Here is a 22,343-nt window from a genome sequence, read left to right on the forward strand (position 1 = left end):
TCCCAAGGGGAAAATTAGACTGCAGCCTCTCCAGAGCAGGATTTGTGCCTGTTTTCCTGTTAATACAAGTTCTTGAGCGAGTTGCTGATTCCTCTTAGGACATTTGTGTGCTGTTCTCATGCCAGCAGTATCAGGAACACCACTGCCATCATTAAATTGCTGTAAGTACTTTTTGGCTCAGTGAAATTGGGTTCACAGAGCCTCTTGCAGGGCTTGTTGTGGTGAGAGAGGCAATCGGCCCCTGGTTGGTGAGGTCTTTTGGATTGCTCCTGGCAGTACTTACTGTGTGCCAGCCCCTTTCCTGCCAAGAACGTGAACTGGGCTATGATCTAAGGGAAAGTGCTGCCATTTGGGGTGGGTGTCTTGATTCTTGCTCTGGCTCAGCTTTGGCAGCATCATGTGCTGCCAAATAACAAACAATCCCATTACTGTGACCCTTTGTTACCATTCTGTGGCAGGTGATTTTCCCTGAACCTGCCAAATGCCTCAGAAATGTGACTTTTCACTTTCTTTGAGCATTAGGTTGGATTCAGTGACCTTAGATGTCTTTTCTAACCTTAATGATTCTGTGATGCTTTGTGGATTGAGGCAGGAAATGGAGAGTTGTTACTCCTGAATCTGCCTCCTGTGTTGTTCAGAGGTGGGAGTAGCTTCAGGATTACTGGCAGTTATGTTTAGGCTCATCCTGGGCAGGTCTCAGTATCCCAGTCCTCTGTCTGTGAAGGGGGTCACTGGCTCTTCTCTCTCCAAAGGAACTTTGTACAATATTGTACAATGTGCTGCAGCATCTGTAGGAAGGCTCCTTGAGAGCCTGAGATGGAGAGAGAGCAGGGGTTATACACAGTCATTCAGAGTTTGAAGGATGAATAGCTGTGTTTTGACTGCTTAGTCTTGGAGCACTAAAAGAACCAGCTGGGTGTTTATTATATCACCTCTACCTTGCAGCATTAACCCTTGGCTCCCAAACCTCCATGCAAACACCCAGCTCAGCTCAATACTCACCTTTTCCTGCCCTCTGAGTGCATTCATGAGCCCAAACACATTTTAAAATATTCTCTTTGATTTGGCTCCCTTAGCTGGTTCCCAGGGCTCCTGTAGACAGTGGTCAGGAATGAGAAATCCAGACAGTGCCACAGACTGCCTGCTGCAGTGGTTGGAGCTCGTGTTGCAGCATTCATGCCCTCCTGAGGGTGCAGGGAAAGAGGTTTTATGTAAATATGAAGGAGGAAGAACATTCTCAGTTTTTCTTACCTGCAGGTAACTGGGTTTGTTGCTGGCAGTTGGGAGGTCATTTGTTCTGGCTTGTCACCTGAGCAGATGGTTCTGGGGAGTCAGAAGTGGAGAACACAATGGAGCAGAGCAGGGGAATCCTGTGGTCTGAGTGTTGGCACTTCTGGGGTGGCTTGGCCATCACTCATGGGTCCTGGTAGTCCCACAGCTTCACACACAATGTTTGTGATGGATGCAAGAGCTGTCAGCAAAGCCAGGAGCAGGGAGAGCCAACATTCCAGGCTTCACAACCTTCTTAAATCCATGGCCTTGATCTCTGACACTGGCTCTGTTCTGCTGCTCTCAGACATCACAGAAATACTCTGCAAACCTCAACAGAATCCAGGCCATGGTTGTAGTGAACTTGAAGTCAGGACCATGCCCAGTGAAGATAGGAGTGAGTTTTGGGGCAACTCTTTCTGCAGAGGGAAGAAAATGAAATGTTGTCAGAGTTGAAACCCTCTGGACCCAGGTTGGTGGCAGGTTATGTAGAAGTGTTGGGCTTTGTGTTACCTTTGGGTCTACAACAAAGCCCTGAATTCCAATCCTGGCAGTTCTTGGGAACAGTTTATTTGGGGCGGTTTTAGGGCAGTTCTTTGGGCAGAAGAACCAGAAGCAGCTTTTGGAAAGAATGCAGGGTGAACGGTGCTCCATGCAAAACCAATATAATCCACCATTCAGTTTCTCTGAAAGAAAATTCAGTAATGAAGGGCTCAAGGAAATCAGTTTAACATTTACTTTTTCTCAGCTTTTCCCAACTTGAAAGCCTCCCTGGCCAGGCAGTTTTTCAGTGCTCTGGCTGTTGGGTGTATGTGAGCCAAACCCCATTCCAGCTCATTCCCTCCTCTGCCAGGCCTAGGAGAGCAGCAGGAGTTATAAATAGCTCAGACTGACTTTACTCAGCAGTAAAAACAGCAAACAGAAGCCCCAACACCTCTTGGGCAATGGAGGGAGGCACATCTGAGCTGACTGGTGGGAGCATCTGGGAGTATTTGGAAAGGTCCTGAAAATCATGATGAACTGGGCTTTTGAACTGATGGCTGGGGGAGTTGAGGTATGGCATAGGTGGGTGCAGGGCCACTCATCTGGTCTCTGATACAACAGAGATCTGGATCCAGATGTTCTCCGGCTGAAAAGCAGCTGTGATACAATGAGGAAGTGAAGCTGCTGTGAACAGAAGATAAAGCCAGGTGAGCTGGTTTATGTGGGTGACTTATTGAGGAAATAACTAGTGCCAGCGATGATTAATGATGGTGGGAAAGAAAACACTCAGAATTGTAGAATCATGAAATGGTTTGGGTTGGAGGGGATCTTGAAGACTATCCAGTTCCATCCCCCTGTCATGGGCAGGGACACCTTCCACTAAACCAGGTTGCTCCAAGCCCTGTCTAACATGGTCTTGGACACTTCCAGGGATGAGACAATGAAGTTGGGTTTAAAGCTGTTGCATTCTCATATCCCAAAAGAGCTTGTTTTGGCCTGGATTTCAGCAGGAGAGCTATTTTGGGAGTGTTTCTTTCTATGGCCTGTGGCTGACACTGCATTAGAAAATGCTTGTTACCATTGTTTTTTTTCTTAAGTGCATGGATTACATCTTAATATAGATCCCATGTTAGGAATGCTTTGTCTCTTGTGTGATCTCATGTACCCCCTCCAACTCATCTGAGACTGAATAATACATTCCTTGTCAGCTTCAGCAGCTGCCTACATGGAAAAAAGTAGGAGAGATTTCTGTATTTTTAGTTCTTTTAATGCACTTCAGAAGTTGGGAATTGATTCCTGGGACATGCCAGGTTCTGGTGAGTGGTTCCAGGACAGTCGACTGGGAACAGCTGGGCTGCAAGCTGGAGAGGCTTTTTTCCAAAATTCTTCATGCTAGGAGTTATCCAGGAGAATTATGCTGGTTGCTGCTGAGCAGGGAGACTCTGGAAGGACTCACCTGAGGGAATGACTGGAACTGTTTCAGGAGTGCTTTAGATGGAGATGAGGGAAAGGTTCTTCCCTCAGCCAGAGGGTGCTGGGCACTGCCCAGGCTCCCCAGGGAATGGGCACGGCCCCGAGGCTGCCAGAGCTCCAGGAGCGTTTGGACAGCGCTCCAGGGATGGACAGGGGGGATTGTTGGGGGGTCTGGGCAGGAACAGGGCTGGACTCCATGATCCTTGTGGGTCCCACCTGACCTGGAATATTCCATGACTTTTAGGAAATATTTAGCCCAATCCCAGTCCCACAAGCGCTGTGTTGGTGACACAGATATACAAAGAACTTGGCACCTTCTGACTCCACTTGAGCTAAAGTCAGAGCAACAGTCAAAACAGCTGGGAAAGTTTTCCTGCTGTGATTGGTGACAGGCACAAAATCCAAGGAAGCTATTTCACAAGTGAGGGCTGGATGGGATCTGACAAGTGCAAACACAGCCATAATAAGACATTTTTGACCTGTTGCAAGTGTGTGTCCCCCTCCCTGTTGTCCTCAAGGCTGTTAGCAGCTCAGCTGCTGCTCTCCTGGGGTGATAGCAGAGCTGTGAGGGCTCTGCCCTACTGGATACTTCTCTTTCCACCCTGCTCATAGCAGTGCAGGATCCCAGAGTGTTTTGGTGGCATCATCCATATGCCAGGGCTCTGTCAGCCCTGGGTGGGAGCTGAGCTATGTCCAGAATAGTGGAGTGGTGCAATGGAGTGGGGCAAGGAGGAATTTGGATGGGCGGGATCTGAACAGAAAACCAGGCTGGAGCTGGCACTGATGTTTCTGAGGAGGTTCCAGAGGATCACTAGAGACCACACATTCTGCACTGTTCACAGTCAGGGTGTTACATCTTGCCCAAGTCTGGGCAAAGCCAGAGCTGAGCTGTTGCTCCTGCTCTGAGCTCATGCAGGACAGGGATGGCACACACTCAGTGACTGGGATGCTGGACACATCTGCGTTTTCCAGAGCAGGTAACCCCACTTCAGCTATAGCCTGTTCTCTGTTTAGTGTCTGAAGTGTCATGAAGCCAAGGATGGGTTTCAAGGCCTGTCCAGTGAAATGCTGCCAAAGGGAGGCATCTGTGCACTCACAAGGTCCCAAGGAAGGTTGGTTATGCTGTGTTCCTTGGAAAATGGAAAGGAGAAGTCACATGTAATAAGGAAGAAAGTGTGAGATGCAGGGGACAAATTGAAACTCGTGAGCTTCTGGGTCGGTTTTCAGCATCCCCACAGTCCCACTGCCTGGCTTTGGGCAAGTCCTCTTGCTGTACACATCACTTTTCCAGTTTCCACTCGGTCTGACACTGGTGCAGAGGCTTTGATGTTTATCCTGTGTAAAAGCTGGAATTTCTTGCTGTTAATGATTACTATTTTATTTCTTCTGGGGAGGGTGAGCTGCACAGGGAATTATGAGCTACCACTTGTGCTGTTCAGTTGGGCTATGCTTCCCAGAGGCATGTTTTATTTCTGTTTTCCCCTTGAGCTCCATATGAAATAGGGATGAGGAAAGCACGAGTCCTTTGAGTCTTTGGGAGCTGCACAGACTCCTCTGCAGCAGGGCTGTTCCCCTTCTCTCTGGGATGTTTATGCTTGCAGCAGAGCCATGTTTTTCCTCTCCCTGTCCAGCTGCCTTGCGGAAGACTCGTTCTCTCTATGGCTTGTTGCCTTCCAGGTAGAACCACAGGCCTGCACGTTCCCTTGCCAGTGTCCCTCCCAGCCTCTGCAGTGCCCTGCGGATGCCAGCCACGTGTGGGATGCCTGTGGCTGCTGCAAGGTGTGTGCCTGACAGCTGGGCAAGCTCTGCTCCTTGCACAGGCCCTGTGACCATCACAAGAGCCTCTACTGTGACTTCTCCAAAACCCACCAAGGCAGCGGGATCTGCTTAGGTGAGAGCTGCAGGTTCTATTCTTGTGTGGTTTTTCCGTAGTGCCTCCCAGAACACCCATCAGAACTTCCATGGAGCTTCATCTCATGTCATGCTGGAGATGAGTGCCAGCCCTGGGAGCAGCAGATCCCCTGGCACAGGTGCAGCTGGCTTCCCACAGCTGCAGCCAGGCATCAGGGGGATGGGGCACTCTCCTGTGACATCCTCTACCCTTTGGGTAAATATCAGCAATCAGAGCTCTCACTGAAAGTACTTCTCCCTGGAATATCCCACCCAAAATCCCTCTGCCTTGTGCCAGGGGTGGGTGTTCTGCACTTGGCTGCTCCTATGCAGGAGGCAAAGTGTATTTCTTGCCATAGCATGTAGGTGGGATTGCTGAACAGCTCCTTCACCACATTGTGTCTGTGTGGAACACCAGAATTCCTGAGACAGGTAATGCAAGTGCAAAAACTGCTTTCTCTCCTGACACTTCTTTTCATCTAGAAAATAAAAAAAAAAAATATTATTTTTTAAATTTTATTTTTATTTAGTAGCTCCTTCTGAAGCAAGCAAAAATTATTTTGATCTAGAGGAAAATAAAGTATTTCCTCAACTTCCTGGTCTTTGTTTAAAAAACAATACTCCTCTGCCCCATCTCTGACAGGAGCTGACTGTATTTTCTTAAGTTCAAGCTTTTCAAAATAGTCAGGAAGACTTGAGAGCTGGAAGTTTGGTGTGAGTACTTAGGGAAATGTTTGACCACAGCACTGGATGTCTCTGGAAATTATCTAGTACCAACCTGAGACAGAATCTAAGTATCATAGAGTTGCTTAGCTTGGAAAGGATCTTAAAGCTCTTCTTGAGCCACACCCTTGCCATGGGCAGGGACACCTTCCCCTATCCCAGGTTGCTTCAAGCCTCATCCAGCCTGGTCTTGGTCACTTCCAGGAATGGGGCAGCTACAGCTTGTCTGAGCAACCTGTACCAGGGCCTCACCAGCCTCATAGGGTGCTTTTCAATATCCCATTTATCCCTGCCCTCTGTCCCTTGTCTAAGTGAATCTAACTTGTTGGTGTTTGCTCCTTCAGTGAGTATTTACAAGTTGTTCCATTTTCATTCCCCGGTTTTGGGGATTTTTGGAAGCCATGTGGGCTCCTGGTACATTCTGCAGACATTGAGACACCTGAGAGCTGAGGATTGAAGCTTAATAAGGCAAACACAGGTGTGATGACATCCAGCAGGTATGAGCTGCATGCTGCCTCGTTCCAAATGGGAATGAGGTGTCTGTTTGTGGAGGAAAGGTTGCAAAATCACAGGAACAATTTCCTCAGGAGTGTAGGAATCTCCATTTTGAAGTCTCTCCATGAAGCCTTTAAATCTTTCTAATAAAGGTGCTTTGTATTCACCACGACATCCAGGTTTGGTCCAAACATTTTGGAGTTAGAGTCCCAGACCCTGCTGTGGAGGAAATCAGACTTGCAGACACAACTGTCCTTCCTGATTTTAAATGAGAAATTAAGCTTTTCACAGCAAAAACCCCAGTGAACACAGGCTAGGATGTATCTCTAAAATGGGCTGAGTGTTTGGGCTGTAACATCTTTGGGTGACATTTTTATGATGTCCACGTGGATCTGTTGGAAGATGGGGGATTTTGGAGGCAGTAAAGGAAGCTGGAGAAGTGAATCAGAGGAAAGATCAACATTTTGACTTAAATTTATCCAAATAAGCGGATTTGCTGGAAGCAGAAAGGAGCTGAGGTGCTCAGGTATCATGGGAGAAGTGTTTTGGTTGAGACCAGTCTGTAGACTGTATTGGAAGATGGGAAGGGGACCATCGAAGGGAAACTTATTTTGTATTTGTGTAGTATTATCACATTCCACATATTTCAGAGGAATCCTTTCCTTCCTGCAGAGACCTCAGAGTATCAGAAAGGTAGATAGGATCCTGTAGTAACACTAAACTAGGGGTCCTATCTGTGGTAGGGGGTGCAGGAAACTGGTAGAGTTTTATGGAGCAGCTCTTTCAGCAGTGCCATATCCCCTGAAGAAAGGGCAAAAGTCTCCTTGGCTGGACCTCGTGTTTGGGGGCAGGTGGTGCCAGGCAGAACTGGGGAATAAAGAGCTGGATTACTCCACAGGCACTGTCTTTTTGGAGACTTAATTGGATCAGGTCAGTGGGAAAGGGAGGTCATGGAGGGTAATGAAGGGCACAAGAGAGCAATTGAGTTTGGAAAACACAATCAACCCCTGGAGCGGGCTGGTATTCCTTGGGAGTGGAGGGAACAGCATAATCCGCTTAGTGGGATGGGAGAGTGCTCAGGCTGAAAAACAGGGAGAGAATATTTAAAAATAAGTATGAATGGTGTAGAGGGAGGGTGGATGGATGGCTTCCACTTTGATGGAAAAAGTGGGGGTTTTAAAATGTCTAAGTTGGAGCACTGGAATAATTTTATCCCAGTGGTATTGAAAAGAGATGCAAGATGAGATGCAGGTCATGATAGGAACAGTCCAGAAGGATTTGTGTCCCCTCAAAGAATGGGAATGGGATGGAAAGAGATTCTTACTCCTTGTTTGATTCAAACACTTTCTACCTGAAACAGTGTCCCCTGGGCGAGCAGAAAAAGAGATCAGGTTTCCTGGGAAGCCTCCACAAGCAGCCAAAAATCCTTCCTTTTGGTAACTTCCCCATGGAGGTTTGCATGGATTTTTAAGATTTTTTAATTTTTTTTTTTTAAGGTTCAGGACTGTAGAAAGCAGCAGCTGCTAAAAACTGTCCAAAATCAGGATTTCTGTCCTGTGAACAACTCTGAAATCTCAACATTTAATTTCAGACAGAGAGAAAAAAATACATTAAATAATGCATTAAATAAATAAATAAGAATATTTTAAACAAACCTTGACACTTTCCATTACTTACTTAGAATACTTATTTGACTGTGTCAAAACTTTCCCTTTCTGTTCTATCAAAATATTTCATCTTGATCTTTATAGTAGCAAAATAATTACCAGAGCAAAATGCTTCCCTCTGTGGATACTATCCCGTGAGTATTTTGGTTGAGCATAAAGGAAGTCTTTCATATCAAATGGTTCGGTTGGTTCTTCTTGAAAACATTCTTGATCTTAATCAGGTAAGAGATTTCTGCTGGAAAACTTCTACTGGGAAAGTCCTGGCTAATGCAGTCATAAGAACTTGGGAGTGTTGTCGCTTCTGCAGAGTAAAGGTAGCTGCTCTGTGTCAGATATTGTTGAGTTACCTTTTTTTGCCCATTTAAATTCTGTTGGGAGGGAGGGAGAGTCTGGTAGGAGGTCTGGAGATAAGAGAGCCAGAGATCAGAAGGGAGAGAGCTGGAAAAAATTGGGGCTGGAAGGAGGAGATTTGTGCATCACAGAGGGGCCAGAAAGGTCATCGATCCAAAGTGGCATTTTCCTTTGTAAATACCATTTGCATGGAGGAACCAGCCGTTCTCAGAAGAGCATTGCCTTTTGGTATCTCAGGAGTACTGAGGAGCAAAGCCATGCTCACGTGCCATGTCAGGAATGTGTCTTGCACAGCACCACTGACTACTCCGAGCTGGTTGGGAGGAACTCTGACAGCTAAACAGGCACTTTACAGGCACCAAAGACAAAATCATACTTAGTATCTTATCCAAGTGAAGAAGAAATTTTTCTAGAGAATTTTGGGAGGACCAGCACTTGTGAAAAATCAGTTCAGGAACAGCCTTGGGTCCAGGGAAGCAAATGTGAAATATCCAGCACTGGGATGGCAGAGCAGGGGAGGATGGGCTCTGTTCCTCCTCAGGACCTCTGCATCCCCAGGACAGGGCTTCAGCCTTCTGCTTACTCATCCTTCTGCTCCTCTTCCTCCCCCAGCTCATGAGGGTGCAACGTGTGGCCTGCTGGGCAAGACCTACCTCAATGGGGAGAGCTTCCAGCCCACATTCAAGCTGCAGTGCGTCTGCATGGACGGGGCCATCGGCTGCATCCCACTGTGCCCCGATGACCTGCGCCTGCCATCCCCAGAGTGCCCCAACCCCCGGAGGGAGAAGTGCCACAACAAGTGCTGTGGGGAGTGGGTGTGTGAGGAGGGCAGCAAGGAGAACCACTTTGGAACAGCCATGGCAGGTCAGTGGGGCATGTCGGATGGGGCTAGGACCTGTTTGCTGGGGAAGAGAGGTAGATTTGGGGCACTGACTGGTTTGGGGCTGGTTGTGGCTTTGTGCATCATCATGGTGGGGGTGTGTACCAAGTGTTGGGTTCCAGAGCTAAACACCAGGTCCAGTGCACTCAGCTGCTCTATCTTCCCAGCTGGACAAGGGGGAGAAAATAAATGGAAAGTAACGTGTAGGTTGTGATAAGGCAGTTTACTACAGCAAATGTGAAAGTTCGCATGTCCACAAGCAAATAGGAAAAAAGAAAAATTTATTCTTTACTTCCCATCATCAAGTGGTGTCTAACCACTTCCTGGGAAGCAGTGCTTCTGTACATGGAGCAGTTGCACCAGAAGACAAACATGAATAGCAAATTCCCCCCTCCCTCCCCTTCATCCTCCCTTCCTTAGCTTTTATATCTGAGCTGACATCATACAGTCTGGAATATCCCTTTGGTGAATTTGGGTCAGCTGTCTTGGCTGTGTCCACTCCTAGGATCTTGCTCACTCACAGCCCCTTGACTGGGGGATAATGTTGGAGAAACATCAGCGATGCTGTGCCAGCCCTGCCCAGCAGTAGCCAAAAACACTGGTAATATTATCAACACCTTTCCAGCTCCCACTGCAGAGCATAGCACTGGAATGGCTGCTCTGGAAACATCAACTCCAGCTCAGCCAGACCCAATACAAAGTGAAACCTCACTGGTGCTAAGGGAAGGATCCTGTGTCCTGAAGTGTCACAGCAGACCTGGCTGGAGCTGGGCTGTGTAGCAAGTGGCCCTTGTTCACCTGCTTCCCCTTCCTGCTGAGAGCATCTCATAGGATGGGCCAGATATTTGCCACTGTTCCTGAAGTGTTTAAACTGAGTTGGGAGCAGCCATGGACCTGCCACTATTTGTCCAAAAACCCTGAGCCTTACCTTGTCTCTCTTCCTCATGACTCAGTTTTCAGGGAGGATCCAGCTCATGAGCCAGAGCTGAACAAGCTGCAGGAGAACTGCCTGGTGCAGACCACAGAGTGGAGCATGTGCTCCTGGAGCTGTGGAATGGGCATCTCCACCCTTGTGACCAACAACAACCCCCAGTGCCACCTGGAGAAGGAGACCCAGCTCTGCATGGGCCCTGTGACTTCTCTATGGAGAAAACCAAGGTACAGTGCTGGAGGAGAGGGGACACAGCATCCCAAATGCCGGGGACAGCCTTGGGAATGATCCCAGCTCACAGGTTTTGCTGTGTTTCCACTTCCTCTGTGTCCCATAGCCCAGTGATGGGGTCAGAGCACAGGCCTCAGTGCATCTTTCCTGTTGTGTCCATGTTAATTTATCTGCTCTCTTCCTAGAAGGGGAAGAAGTGTGTGTGGACCCCAAAGCAGCGCCAGAAACTCCACTTTGAGTTTTTGGGATGCACCAGCACCCACTCGTACCGGCCCCGGTTCTGTGGCAGCTGCTCAGGCGAGTGCTGCTGCACCCTGTTCCTGACCAGCACCATGGATGTGGAGTTCCACTGCCCTGAGGGGGACTTCTTCCAGAGGAAGATTATGTTCATCAAGATGCGCTCCTGCCACTATGACTGCCCCCGAGACAATGACATCTTCCTGGCCACATATCGCAGTCAGATGATTGGAGACTATGTCAAGACTGAGCAGCAATAGCCCTGTCTTGCCAGATCTGAGGTGTGCAGGAGGGCTCTGCAGTGCTTTTGTGGCTGTGTCCAGGGCCAGTGCAGCCTCTTCCCCTTCTGTGAGGGGCTGTGTCTTACACAGCAGCACTATTCACACCTGGTCCCTGTGGTTTTCCCAGTGAGCTGAGGGGGAGGAGCCTCAGCTGCCCCAGCCCCCTGATCCCCTTTGAACAGTGGTGCAAAGGTCAGTGAAGGAAGCAGGAACAGGCTTGAGCTGTAAACGTGATCCATATTCCCACTGGCCAGAAGGGAGAGTGGATCAAAATCACGTGGCTGCTGCCTGTCTCCAGCCCAGAGTACAATTTCTGATTCAGACCCTGAGAGTTCTTCCAGCATGAAGTGGGGGTGGACCAGGCTGCCAGACCAAGATGTGTCCCCTGCAGTTGCTGCTCTGGGAAGCTTTTAGTGCCTTGATGAGCATTTCATAGAACTGTGGAGTGATTTGCATTGAAAGGCACTTTAAAGCTCATCTTGTTTCAACCCCCTGCCATGGATGGGGCACCTTCCCCTAGCCCAGGCTGCTCCAAGCCCTGTCCAACCTGGCCTTTAACACTTCCTGGGATGGGGCAGCCACAGTAGCTATGGGCACCCTGTGCCAGGGCCTGCCCACCCTCACAGGGAGGAATTTCTTCCTCATCTTGTCAGAAATGGCTCTGGGGTGGAAGAGGGACTGGACCCCACAAGCTCACACATGCACAGTGAGGCTGCAGCTGTTTCAGCTCTAGTCTTTGCTCTGGATGTTTCTAAGTAGGAGGAACACTGTTCAGATCCAGTCTCCCTGAAGAGTTTAAGGTACTGGCAAGAGAAATTCTTGTATTTGTACATGGAGCAGATCCCATCTGGAGTGAGTTGGGCAGTGCCATGGGGAGCTGTTGGCACTGGCATCTCTAGTGGTGGGATTCCCTCCTGGCCACAGGCCTGACAGTCTCTCTGCCATTAAGGACCCCATTGCCAGCCCATAGCTCCAGGAAAGGCCACCAGCACCCAGTGCCAGTGGTATGTCCAACAGCACCTTTGGCAGCTCTGTGGGACTACTAAGGTCTTGTCAGGTGTGGAAAAATCTGATTTTTAGCAGAAACATCCAGGTACAGGAGTTGATCCCGTTTCTTAAGTCATCCTTGTCTATCACCATGGAGATCATGAAGAATTTCTGTTCCAGCTAGGCAGGGGCAGCAGCCCCAAGGCTTCACCTCACCATATCTTCCTACCCCAAATTAGAGACTGATGCCAAGGGACAGTCCTAGGTGTCCCCAGCTGCTGCCCTGAGCTTCCAGACTGCTGACACACCAGTTCAGTGCTCATGTCCCATCCTAGCCCCTGTTCTTTCTCTCAGTCTGCAGCAGCTCATGAACCTTCAGCCTCCTATAATCAATTTGAACTGTAAATAATATATCTGATGTTGTTTCTGTTTTTAAGGCCTTTGTACAGTCCCAGGATCCCATTGGCACAGCCCTGTTCAGGCTGTTTCCCCTCTCGGACCTTCTTTCCTGCTATTCATATGACTGCTAAGCCTCAAACCATGCTGAGGTTGCACTTCACTCAATGCTAATAAATATATTTTTATTTTTTATGTCCCTGAACTCATCCTTTTGTGTGAGGCTCCTGCCTGGTCCCCTTTCCAACCTTTCTCCAGTGCTGGGACCCTCTGGAGAGTTGATGGCTGGGTGCTGAAGGGGAGGGGGTGATAGGAGATTATTTTCCTGTTCCCAAATAACAGCAGGATTGATGTTAGTGTTTTACAGTGTTATAAGTGAGAAACAAAGTCTCGATGTTTAGCAAAATTTAAGTTACTTTATTTGATATAGACGGAGCAAGCAGCGCTGGGGAATGTGAGGGGTCACCGCCCACTCCACGCTCCATTGAACCTTGGTTTGCAGCTCCTTTTTATAGTATGGTTTTCCTTGTAGTAATCAATAACTTATTTTTTTGTTGTCATAGTTCTGCCACGTAAGTGGTGTTGGTCAAAAAAACATCCGTGGGACCTCTTGTGTGATCTCTGGACAATTTGTCAAGTAACCATCTGGTTTTGGTAGATAAAGAACAGCAGAAGTGGGAAGTCTGGTCTTAGCAGATAGGTTGCAATTGATTACACAAAGGCAGGAAATCTGATTTTGCAAAATCAGGCTGTGGGAAATCCTCGTTTTGCAAACTGGTATTGAATACAATTTACTAAAAACCACAATATTCATAACAGGGGTATTTAAACAGCATGATTTAATCATATATATTTTTCTCTATCTAATGTCCATGCTTCATTTCAGACCTAAGTATTCTGGTTTATACAAACCCCACTATTTTTATGATTGACACAAATCTTTTATCAATTATCATAACAGGCACCTCTGCAGCCCACAAACACAGCTCGTCCCTCCAGGGCTTGGATCCTCTACCAGCAAAGCCCCCCTCCACCTGCTGAAGGACCTACAAGTCCTTAATACCAGATTAAAAATGACCCCGGGAGCAGATGTGAGCAGAAGTCGGTGATAACAGGGCCAGAACACGAGGGGCTTTGCAGTGGCTTAACAGCTTATGGATTCATCCCCCTCTCATCATATTAGCCAGGAACTCCCCCCTCTCCCACTCCTGCACCTAGCAGGGCCTAGTGGTTCTTCCTGCCCCCAAACCTTCATCCTCACCGGGAAAGGCTTAGGGCTTCCACAGAGAGACGGGTGAGGGGGAACAAACCCTTGTCATGCTCGGGCTGTGTAGTGTTGAGATTTTGAGCTAGGGCAGGACCAGGCCCATGGATCTCTGGGGGCTGCAAAGGCCCAGAGAGGGGCAGCGGAGGACACACAGTGACGGTCCTCGCCCGTGTCCCCAGGGCGGTGACCATTAGATGGCACCAGGAACCTCCCCATGGGGACACCCCGTCCCCAGCCCAGGATATGGAGGCGTGCGGGGCCCCTGGGGTGCTGGGGGGACCCGGCTACTGAGCGTGACCCCGGCTAACACCCGCCTACTCCAGCCCAGACCCGGCACCCAGTGCCACCGCAGGGCCACCACCGCCACGCCAGGGGAGACGACAGCGAGGCCCTCGGTGCTGGGGCCGAGTTCCATCCTGCCGCCACCTCCATCCCCGTTCTCGCGGGGGCTCTGTTCCCCCTTATCTCCGCAGCCGCCGCCTGCGCGGCACCGATAACCCGGGCGTGGCCCCGGGGTGGCGTCGGGCTTGGCGGCACTTCAGTGACCCTCGGCGCCCTTAGCGGCTCCGGCCACGCCGCAGCCTCCTGCGATCGACTCAGGACGGGGACATCCCCGGCTGCTGCAACCCCCAGCAAGGACGGAGTTTTCCCTACGAAAACTTCGGAAAACAGTGAAAATAAGCAAAAAAAAAAAAAGTCTAAAAAGCCCTGATTCTGCCGGTTTTGGGGAGGCTTTAGGGTTCTGCCACGACGCGGGGAAACCCGTGGGGGCAACTTCTCCTCATTTGGGCCTATGACGTCACGGGGCGCTGGGAGGAATCTCCTGGTCCCACCCCTCCCCCCGTCACCTGCGGACCCCGCCCACTGCAGCGGCACGCACTAGCCCTGCCCCCTCCGCACGCTGACGGGCGGGGGCGGCAACCAGTGGGCGTGACTAAAAGGGGCGGGGATTATGTGATAACGTCAACGGGGGCGGGGGCAGTGGTGCAGGTGGAAGGAGCGCGGAGCGGAGGTCCCGGTGAGCGGGGGAAGAAAAGAAAGAGGGTGTCAGGCCTGTTATGGGGTGAGAGAGGTCTTCGGGGGAGGGTGAGGGCTGTAGGGGTCTCAGGCAGATTATGGGGTGTGGGGGTCCTGCAGTGCTATGGGGGATATAGGGTCAAGCAGGTTCTGGAGGATTTGGGGCTCCCGAGAGGGACCCGTGGTGGGCCAGTGTGATCATGGGCTGTGGAGTTATAGGAAGAGTTGTGGTGCTGTGGGGGCACATGTGTGCTCAGGCTGGTTAGGGTGTGGAGAGGTTACCAGGGGACATGGGGTCCTGTGAAGCAGGGAGTATCCGGTGGGGTCGGGCTGGATATCGGGTGACCTGGGGCTGCGGGAACCAGGGACACCCGTAGAGGTCAAGCTGGATGTGAGGTGCTTTAGGGTGCTTAGAGGTTTGGGGAGGGGTGGGGATGTCAGTCTAGGTGGGGGGACCCAGGATGAATGAGGTATGGAGCAGGGGGATTATGGAGAAACTGGGGATGTTTAGGGGCTGGGGGAGACTAGGGGAACACCTGCAGTGCTGTCAGGAAGCCTATGGGGCAGAAGAGAAGTGAAGTGCTCTGGAGTGGGGGGATCCCGAATAGAGTCAGGCTGGGTGTGGGGAGAATGTGTTGCAGCCGGGCTGTCCTAGAGACTCTGAGTGGGGATGCGGGGGATGATGTGGGGTGAAGGGCCACCCACAGTGGATTCATGCTCAGGAAGTGGATGGGGCCGTCCCTCACGGGGAGTACCAACCCTGGGACCCGGATATTTCCCCCCCCCCCACCCCGTTCTGTTGTTTCCACTGGTGCGGTGGAGGGGAAAAGGCAGGTGCAGCCTCGGGGAGTGGGGTCCCCCTGCACCCCACAGTCGCGGCAGCAGCAGTGGTGTCCTTTCCTGAGAGGTGGCAGCTCCCGCTTTGGCATTTGGGTCCACCTCTGGTTCTTGGAGCATTCGGTGTTGCTGGGGCTGTGCCCGAGATGCAGCAGCAGCTCAGCCTGTGGCTTCGGGGCGGCCGCGATTTGTCCCCGAGGCCCCGTCTGGGCCCTCCGGGACGGTTCACAAAGCCGGCGGCAATGGCCGAGCGGCGGGAGCTGCTCCTGCCGTCGATCCCTGCCTGTCCCGATGCCGGTCGGAAACCTCCCATCGACTTCCCCACCCCGTGGGGGGCTCGATGTCTTCACGTCCCCTCCTCGACGGGGACGCTTTGCGCTGATGTTGCAACCAGAGGCGTGTGCGGCATGCCCGGCTGTCCTGCAATCTCTTCCTCTCCTGAATTTCGCCGTCCTGCAGTCGTGGTGGGACGAGAGACTGGTGGACCTGCTTGTTAGTCCGTACCTGCGGCGTTTGCCTTCGTCGCTCCCTGGCGGGTCCAAGCGGCTGGTGGGGTGGCAGGGGACAGCGAGGGACAGTGACTATCTTTAGGGCTGTGTTGCAATGGAGGGGGGTGTGCCTTGGCTCGGCGCTGCCGGCAGCCGCCTCCTCGCCCGAGGATTGACTTACGCCGAGGCTCCCGCATGGGGAAAACCAACACTTGCTCTGCGGTTTGTGTGAGAAGGAGGGGCTGTGCTGGGGCTTCGGTGCGGCTGCGAAGCTGAGCGAGGGGTTGGACAGTAGCAGGGCTGATGTCGGTCATGCATGCCCTGCACGAGGTCAGGCTGTGCAAGGTGTGCAGGGCCGAGGTTTGGGGTGCACCGTCGGCCCCCGGCACTGTCAATCGTCACACATGCTCTGCCAGTGCCCGGCAGCGGGAACAGCTTAGCTGGAGCAAAAGGCCAGCTTGGGAGAGAATGTAAGAATGTTCCCATCCCTGTGCTCCCTTCCTGAGGCTTAATGGAAGTACAGATGCAGCTGTAGGGCAGAGCTGGAGTCTGGTTTCTTTTGCGTCCTCTTTCTGCTCGAGTAAGCCAGTTAGTCCATGGGAGTTAACTTGTGCTGGAGTTGGGGTAACATGGAACGGAGGTTCCATGTTTAGCTTAATCCTTCCCCATGAGCCCTGCTCATGGCCACTGTGCCCATGGTGGTGCAGCTGAACTATGCCTGTCTCTGGGAGGAGGCAGTTGAAACTTGTGGAACAATTTGCATCCCCCCAGGAGTACAGTTCCTCTCCCAATTCCAGGGCCTGTGTAGATGTGGATCTCTTCCGGCTCGTGGCACTGGCAGCCCCTCAGTTTCTCTTGACAAAGTGGGGCATGCGCTGCTTCTGCCTGTGGTGATGGTAACAGCGAGTCAGCAGCAGCAAAAAGTTGATCTGTGCATCAGACTACTTCCCATGGTGGTCCTCAACATGTTCTGTGGATGTAGGGCTCTCCTGTACCTCCATGTTGCTTTTCCTCGTGCTTCGGAGAAACTTCAGGCCTTTCAGAGAGGGCTCAATACCTGCTGAGGAGAGAAAGTGCCTTCTCATCTGCAGCAGTGCTGCTGGGATGAAGCTCCCTCTTCCTGACACGCGGCCTGGCAGCTGCTGGCATTGCCTGCAGCCGCATCACGCGTTCCCCCAGGCTGGCACAGTGCTTTCGGAGCCAATGGTGGGGAGAGGATCTCGCAGAGCAAAGGCAAAACAGCTGTTTTCCGAGGAGGGCGCTTTGAAGTTATGTCACTGGTTTAATATATAGCAAGATCTTTCTGAGCTCCCTCCCCAGCTGTTCCCTGGAGGGCAAGGCAGGCTGCAGGTGGTCACTGTCCCAGAGAGCAGGAATTGTCCTGTCTCTGCTCAGCAGTGTTTCACCTTTGTGATCACAGCTGCAGGAAGAGGCTTGAGGCTGTAGTGGCTGGAAGTTTAGGGTCATAATTGGCTCTTGGTCAGGCTGGATGCTGTGGTCTGAGGTGTGATTTGGGAAGGGGGCGGACTTGCCCATCCTTAGCCTGGAGGTGTCTCTCAGTGAGCTGCTCAGGAGGAAGGGGGATGATGTCTTGGTTGTCCTTTTTATGAGTTTTGGTTCATATAGTGATTTGTGTGAGCTTCGAGTTGGGATTAACCAGGAGGGGCTGCAGTTGGTTGTCCCTGTTTAGCCTGGGACTAGCACCCAGGGGATGAGCAGTCGCACACAGCAGTTACCCCAGTGAAGCCATGATGGTTTGGGTTCCTCATACCATGACATTGGAACTTTATCATGCCATCCCCTTCTGAGCTGGTGGAAACAGCCAGGCTGGCTCTGGGGTCTGGCTGAAGCAGCCACCACGGTGCCCACCTCTCCCCACTAGAGGCTGCTGATGACCAAAGCATTTTCCATCCCTGCCCTGAGAAAGCAGCAGGGTCTGGAATTTGCAGGGAGCATGCTGGCCTGAGCTTTTCCTGCTGATTCACCCTGGAGACAGCAGTGCACTTTCCTTGGCAGTGGCTGGGTTCAGGGGGCACATCTGCTCCCTAGTCAGGCCCACAATAGATCTCCCTACTTCATTAAGTCTTAATTAGGTAAATGCACCGGGACCATGTGCGAGGCCATTGCCAGGGGACGTGGATCATGTGTGGAGCTGGGTACCAAGGATGCTGGCTACCATCCTGCCTGCCTCAGGGATTTTTCCAGCTGGGTGCTGAATGTGGAATGACTTCAGGCACTCGTATTGTTTTCCCAGAGGATGTGTGCACAGCAATAAGCACTTCAGCCCTCTGGCATGGCCCAACTGGCAGAAAAACCAAGGATTAGTTAAGCCATGGAAGTGATCATTCACCTCTGGGCACAGCCGTGGTAAAGCCACCCTGTAGACACAAAGGAGACTCTTGGTCTAGGCTACCAAACACCTGGGCAGGATGGGATGGAAAACTGGGACCCTGGGAAGATGATAAATCACAAAACAATGAGGTGTAAAATGAAAGGCAGTGTATGCTGCAGTGGAAGTGCCTGGGAAGGAGTCTGTGGTGTTGCACAAGCCCCGCTGACTTTGCTGGGTGCAGGCAGTGCTGGGTGGGCAGTGTGGTGCCAGCTGGCTCCGGCACAGGGCACAGCTTCCCTGACAATGGCAGAGCAGTGCTTTACATAATCTGGGACTTGCCAAACAAGCTTGAAGGTCTGGAAAATCCTCCTGCTATTGTTCATGCTCAAAGTTTGCTAAATTTCCTGGTTTGATTTGCAGGGCTGGATTTTGTTTCAGGACCTCAGTGGGGGAAAATGCACTTTGCACAGAGGGAAGAAAAGGGTGATTATGGCATTTAATCCATGCGCTGTAGATAAAACTATTTTTGTGGTTCACAAGAGGTTCTGAGCAGCTGCTCGTGGCTTTGTAGGGCTGCAGGACGCTCTGTTTATCCAATTAGCATGGTTTGTGTCTAGTCCCCTCCTGATGCCCCCCGAGAAAGGCCTGGACTACCAGATGAAGACAGGGTGTCGTGGGCAGTGCTGACACAGCCACCATCTGGGCTCCCAGCTTGCAGTCTGTGTTGGGACACAAATGCTGTGTCAAAACAGCTTTTTCCTGTCTCAACCTCTCGAGTTGCACTCTGAGACTCCGGGTAGGCTCCAAAACTGCTGCTCATTGGCAGATTTTAGAAGAGGCATGATGGGAACTTGGGGTGTCTTGTGCTGTGTCAACCCTGGTGGTGACTTCCTGGTGATTTGGGGCAGCTGGGAACCCCCATGGGAGGATGCTGAGGTTGTGGGAGCCACCTCAGGCTCATCCCAGCCTGTGTACGGCTGCGAGCTCAACCTGGACATGTTTCCTGGCCCCTGAGAAATGTTCTGGGGCATAGGATCTGCCCTTATTCCTCCATTTGCTCACCCCCAAACCCTTTGCCAACACAAATATAGCCCCCATGTGTTATTCAATTAAATAAGTCGTGTTAAAATGTTCTCTGCTCGTTTGTGGATAGATGACTGAGAAACCTGACTTTTCCTTCCATTCCTGGGAAAGGCAGGTTTTGTAACAAGGAATGAGGTGAAGTTCTTGCTGGTTCACTTAATGTGAGGCAATTTTTTGAGCTCTGGAAAGCAGCAGAGGAGGAGGAACCCCAGCCTAACAGCATGAATACATCCTCTTACTAGAGGCAGCTTTGAGTATCTTTCGTGTAGATAATTACATCTGGCCACAGTTGGCCAGAGCTAGATTTAAGGAGGGGATGTGAGGCTTGGTGTGTGCTGGGAGCCTTCAGAGTTGACTGCAGTGGCATTACAGCAATCTGGCAGGCATTGCTAACAAGGAAGTACAGGGCAGCTATGGGGAAGCTCTGAGCCTTAAGGCCTGGAAAACTCAGTGTTCGCACCTCGGCTTTGTGGCGGGCGGGGGTGGGGCGCGGGGGAGTTGTTGGGAGCAGCTGTGCATCATGCTGTGTGTGACCTCCGTGACCTGATCTTTTTGATTGTTGCGGTGGTTTAAGTGCTCACTGGATAATACCAGCCATCCAAGGGCTTTTATTTCTATATCCACTCCCAAAAACTCTTGAGATGGAGTAAGCTGCTTGTGGGCACTTCAAAACTTGAGGGGAACTCTTTGTCTGGGCTGAGGGTATGTATTGGACAGGACGGCACAAGTTGCCTCCTCCGTCTGGGTGAACTCAAACGCTGAGTGTGGGAGCGAGGGAGCACAGAGCCACATTGAGCTGTAATGTGACTTCATGCGTCTGTGTTGATGTTGTACTGGAGGTACCATGTCTGATGTGGAGGTGAACCTCTCTCATATGGCCCGGGTCTGGTTTAGCCAATCTGTAGCTGCTCAGAGGCTCACAGGCTGGCAGACAGGGCCAGCATTGCTTGAGAATTTCCTCGGGTGCAGGGTGGAGGCTTTTAATAGCAAATGCAGCCATCTACAATATGGCATGGCCTGAAACTTGGCCCTAAGGATCCACTGGCAGCTGGGTACTGGCTGAACAAGATGTCCACGCCTGCTGGAATTTTTTAAAGTGTTAAAGTAAAATGGTTTTGAGTAAAAATGAAATAAATCTTAAGCCTATTGCTGGTGGGTTTGAGGTGCAGCTCCTCCCTGGGAGGTAGCCTGGAGAAGCCCTGCCGTTCTTGGGGAAGGTTATGTGGCCCCATCCCAGTGTGCTGTGCTGACAGATCTCATGCCTCAGCTGGGTGCCATGACTTCAGCCTTCTAGGAAAGGCAGCAGGAGCCGGTATGGGTTTTCTTCTGCCATTCTGTGGGTGCCTGATGCTGTGCGGGCAGTGCCTGGAGTCAAAGATGGCTCACGTTGTTGTTGCCGTGCTGCTTGCTCTATCCGAGCTGCCTTTGAGTGGGAACATACAAGCTATCCAAGCACAGAATTGATTTGTGCTGCTGAGCAGGGTAGTTCCTGGTGCTGCTGCTTTTTCTTCTGCTGTACCACGAGGTGAATATGATTTCAGCAGCTACCACACTCCAGCAGTTTGTATCCTGCCTTCCCCACACACTGTCTTCATCCTGCTCAGCTTCCTGGTCCCTTGTCCTGGTCAGAGCTCAGCAAGCCATGATGATCACATCCAAGTGCCGGACCTTGAACCACGTGGTACTTCTGGGCTGGGTGAAGAAGCTCATTTGCATAGAGTGGTTAATTCTCTGTATGCTTTAATCTCCGTGACCATCTGTGTTCTTTCCCAGGCTGGGGAGATGGGAGCTCTTTGGATTTTCCTAGGAGGTGAACATAGAGAGGACTGCTTATTCTGTGTATGCTGAAAACTGCCCTGGGTCAGAGCAGGACAGCCTCATTTGTTCTGGGAGCAGTTGTTCCTGCATCTTTGGGCAAAGAGGCACAGATGTGTCAACTATCCTGAAGGCGCATCCTGAGGAGAGGCAGGGAGGAGATAGGGGCAAAGACTAAAAATGGAAACCTTGTGAATGCTGTCTAGCATTCAGTCCCAAACATGGAGAGTCTGTGACCAGTTTGGCTGGCACCCTAGAGGGCTGAGGTCCCAGGGAAGGCTGTGTTGGTCTGAGGAGAGATAGTACACTAAAGCATCTCCTTGCCATCCCAAAAACCCTGTCCAGGTTGTGGCAACCACTGCTGTCTCTGTCCTGGTGAACTGCTCAATTGGAGCCTCAAAAGCTGCTTTGGAGACTGCGGTGCTCACATACAGCACATAAAAAATCAGGGAACCAGTGCCTATAGGTGAGAATGTGCTCCTCACAGCTGCTCTGGATCCTCTGTGTGGCTCTGAACTGGAGGTGATTTTCCAAGAGAGCCACCTGCAAAGGGCAAGATCTCCATCCATGTCACGTTGGGGTGAGGTATGTGTGCTGGCAACCTTTGACTGTGAAGGCTTTTCCCTGACTACATGCTGTGTGAATTCTTCTGCCAAGGCATACCCTAGCTCCTTGGTGAGGAGAGCCCTTCTGGCTGTTCATGCTAGCAGGGCTGGGCAAGATGGAGGTGTTTTCCCAGCCTTCAGCTAAGAGACTGAGGCTGCCTCTTGAAAGGAGAGCTGCTCTCTACCTGCATCCAGGCTGGATAATAACACTTAAAAAACAAATGGTGTTCCAGCTCCTCTCCTGGTTCAATAGTTGGGTTTTCAGTCTTGATGGAGATGATGGCACTGGAACTGTTGGCATCATGGTGCATCCCAAAGGATGGGTATGGGCTTCTTCCTGTCTCTCTACCTGGTATAGTGGAAGGTGTCCTTGTCTGTGGCAGTGGGTTGGAATGAGATGAGTTTTAAGGTCCGTTCCAACACAAAACACTCCATGATTCTGTGATTCTCTGGCATGGAAGGGTGACTGTTGAGTGTGGCATCATGCCAGACTTGTGCCTCAAGTGCTTGACTGTGTGCTCCTATGAGGCCAGTCCCTGTACTCTCAGTGGGGCTGTTGTATGGGTTGAAGATCTGGCTGCATTTCGGGCCCTGGTGTGTGCCCA

At 51.1% G+C, this 22,343-nt stretch overlaps 1 protein-coding gene and 1 pseudogene across 4 annotated transcripts in view; both read left to right on the forward strand.

Moving 5' to 3' along the window:
- Positions 1-4,793: 4,793 nt before the first annotated feature.
- On the forward strand, positions 4,794-12,489 carry LOC134053858 (CCN family member 2-like; annotated as a pseudogene).
- A 2,035-nt stretch (positions 12,490-14,524) lies between these two features.
- EPB41 (erythrocyte membrane protein band 4.1) overlaps positions 14,525-22,343 on the forward strand; it is a 94,541-nt gene continuing 86,722 nt past the window's right edge. Inside the window, exon 1 of one of the 4 annotated variants that reach the window (XM_062509162.1) lies at positions 14,525-14,579. The gene's annotated coding sequence lies outside the window, so the exon portion shown is untranslated. Of the gene's footprint in view, positions 14,625-22,343 lie in introns of all 4 variants that reach the window. The other 3 variants (XM_062509161.1, XM_062509153.1, XM_062509160.1) reach the window with 3 other exon arrangements.

The sequence above is a fragment of the Cinclus cinclus genome, chromosome 26 (genome assembly GCF_963662255.1).
Source record: "Cinclus cinclus chromosome 26, bCinCin1.1, whole genome shotgun sequence".
In the NCBI taxonomy this organism is placed as follows: Eukaryota; Metazoa; Chordata; class Aves; order Passeriformes; family Cinclidae; genus Cinclus; species Cinclus cinclus.